Genomic DNA, 3378 nt, shown 5'->3' on the forward strand with positions numbered 1-3378 from the left:
CACCCCCCACGTCCAACATATTTATCCCAAGATAAGGGTTGCGTTTGAGTGATAAAATATATATTCTATGAAAAAATTAATTCTGCAGCCATTTAAGGAAATGTTCATGTTCAAGATTTTCAAGTCCAATGGAAGGCTTGATGCTGATGTTTCTTGAATCATGTATGATTAATTATGATTGAGGTTATCAATACATATTTCTACAAGACGTTCAGCCCATATGAACCGACCACACTGCAGCGTTCATGAAAAGTAACCATATTTATCTTGAACGTCAAGTGAATCAATGAATCACATACGACTCATGGACTCCTGGCGAAAATCTTTATGAATCATATGTGATGCATGGGACAGTCAACGTGTTAAAAAGGACAAATGGTAGAAGTTTTGAAAAATTAAAAGTCTATATACGCCCAACTAATACTTTAACCTTAAGTTGCGATGGTGGTGTAATGGTCAGCATAGTTGCCTTCCAAGCAGTTGATCCGGGTTCGATTCCCGGCCATCGCAAGATTTTTTTTATTTTAGTCGTCAGCATTTTTCAATTGATACTTGTGATTATAAAGAGCTATCGATTCAAATTCAATTTGGGAATGAAAACCTTAAAGAATTTCGGAAAATTATAGCAAGCTTTAATTTGACGGAGTCCGGGAGAGTTGAAACACTTTTAAGTCTGAAGCCACAAGATATCATGCCCAAATAGGTAAAGATAGATACTAGTAGGTACAGTGATGGTGAGATGAACATTTTGAGTACAGCAATTCGTTTTTTAGGAACCGAAAATTGGCTCATGTTTCCCTAACCCATGGGAGAGTTGAACAGGGGGCAAGAAAGACTTGACCATAAGTTTGATTATTAGGAAAAACATTGAAAGAAAACAATTTCCAGTGACCAACGATTGTCTCTGTCAGGGTTTTCATCATCAGATGTATCAGCGTATGGCGTATGGATTACATAGATATTTTCTATTTCAGAGTCACTCACACTTATTTCCCAGATGTTTTTTACATTATTGAACCTTTGTGTATTTTTTATATTTATTTCTATTATTCAATTTTCTTTTCATTTTAAAGAAAACTATTATCTAAGCTTAGTGCGGGAAACTTGGACCACTGATTATGTCTTCCGACCATAGCATGGGTCATTTTCCCGCATTCCCCCTATTCAACAGATGTTTTCTTGAAACTTGTACAACTATTATTAAAACGGCTCATCGTTTGTACAACAATATTAATCAATGAAAGCAATAAAACTAAATAACACCACGCACCGATTAAACTTTTCAGACAGTGTAACAAACAAAAATTATTCAATTTCGTACTTCCTAACAACAAAATCACGTTCAACCCTCCCACTCCCGAACTGTTCTGATGGCGGCCAAAATGAAGCAGCCACTAGTTGTTCCTTGTTACGGGTATTTCGCAAGCTATTTACGATACCGATAGCGCGAAATTTGGATTGAAATATTTGAGGAGGTTCAAGTCTCCTACATGAGCAAGTCTCCCGGACTCCCCCTACGTGTAGTCGTTTTACCGATTTTCCACAAATATTGAATATAAGAAGTTGATATATAATTGATATATGATATATATCTATTGAATACAAGAAATAGATGAATCAGATAATCATTTAATTAGTTCAAAATCGTGATATTGAATCAGTAATTCAAAATTATTTTATCTCAAAAATAAACTGCCACATTTTCCAACAAATTTTATGGTTGAAAAAATGAACAAATATGATGTTTTTAACCAGAAAACATGTCTGGAAAACCGGTCGAGATAAATGTATGATTTTTTTATTGAATTCCGAAAAAGTTTTCAAGGCTTCCGCATTTTTTCCGATCAGTCTATCGTTGTTCCGAAAGACATTGCAATTTTTCGAAAATGGTATTAAAAAAATCAATAATTCAATTTTTACAAATGGCATACCCAGAATTTTTAGTCACGCTCATTAAAATATGCATTGTAATGATGATTTTTTCTGGGAACTTTATTGCCTTCTAGCCAGTGGCTACATTCGTAATTAGCAACGAGAGAAGATCATGACGGTTTTTTAAAGTTGTTCAAAAACAGAGCGAAAGACTTTTTACATTTGTTTTTACGGGAACACCTACTATAATTTTAAACTCAAAAAACTCAATTTTCAATAAAGATTTCAAATGAAATTGTCTTTTCAATACATACTTTTTAATGTCTATGCTAGAAAATAAAAAAGGGTTGTCTATTTCACCACTCTGTAGCTATGAGGATAAAAGAAAAAATGCGTTTCAGGTGCATCTCTATAAATACCTCTACAAAATTTCGTTTGTGCATATTGGTCCTAGTTTAATAATAAATACATAATAAAGTATAACATAATCTTTGAATCAACGTAAGGGAGCATTCACTCACAATAAATGTAAGCCGTGAAGTAAACGAAATGTTGTCGTAACGTAAGTCGTAGTATTCGCAATGCAAACCTAACTTGTAACTTCTGCAAAGAAAATCGTAACTAACATTATCAAACAAAAACGAAAAGGTTTTCTTTATAAGTTAAAACATAAATAACATCAAAAGATTCAAAAAAGAACGAGCACTTGGATGAATTGTGTCAGTAGAGAAATAATAAATAATTTTTGTCCGTGCATGAACTTTCACCTGATTTTTTGTTGTTGTCCGGTTGTTTACTCTCTTGTTTTATTTTTTTTTCTCTTTTCCAAGTCAATCTTCGTGGAACGATTTTAAGAATTATTGTTAATTTAATATCACGTACAGGTCATAATATTGTAACTCAGTGATGTAAGCAGTTTATTCTCGAAATAAACTTTATTATTATTATTTTGCTGAGTGATTTTTCGACTTTTTTGTAGTGCTGATTGCTTTTGCTTTATGTATTTTATTTTCAGTTATTCATATGCTCATTCATTGGGATCTGAAAAATAAATTTTTTTCTCGAAAAACAGAAAACTGATAGAAATGAAATTGAGCTGACGGGAGAGAGAAGGCAGTACGATAAATTTTGGTGGTATTTCCCTAGAATTTCAACATGATATCCGCCTACTACGTAAATCTGAGTTTGAATATAATTTCAATCCATATACAAACGATGCTACTTACCTGTTGATAAATCATTTCTTTCTCGAAAACCGTTTCTTCTAGCAAGCAATGACAAGAGCCTTTCTTTCGTCAAAATGGGTCAATCTGTCACAAATTGATTCTTCAGTGGTAAAATATGAATATGGAAAAAAGTTTCTCACGAAGAAAATTTTAGGAGTGGCTTTTCATACCCCTTATAATTATAAGGGAGCACGGACAAAAAATTTATGTCCTTCCTGCTCCCATGGAAAGACTGATGAATTTTATTTTTGTCAGTTTTCGGGTTCCTTTTCCATACTTT

At 33.1% G+C, this 3378-nt stretch overlaps 1 non-coding gene across 1 annotated transcript; it reads left to right on the top strand.

Moving 5' to 3' along the window:
- Positions 1-438: 438 nt before the first annotated feature.
- On the top strand, positions 439-510 carry Trnag-ucc. The gene has a single exon. It is a non-coding gene; the product is annotated as a tRNA-Gly (tRNA).
- Positions 511-3378: the final 2868 nt, after the last annotated feature.

The sequence above is a fragment of the Coccinella septempunctata genome, chromosome 1 (assembly GCF_907165205.1).
Source record: "Coccinella septempunctata chromosome 1, icCocSept1.1, whole genome shotgun sequence".
Classification (NCBI taxonomy): Eukaryota; Metazoa; Arthropoda; class Insecta; order Coleoptera; family Coccinellidae; genus Coccinella; species Coccinella septempunctata.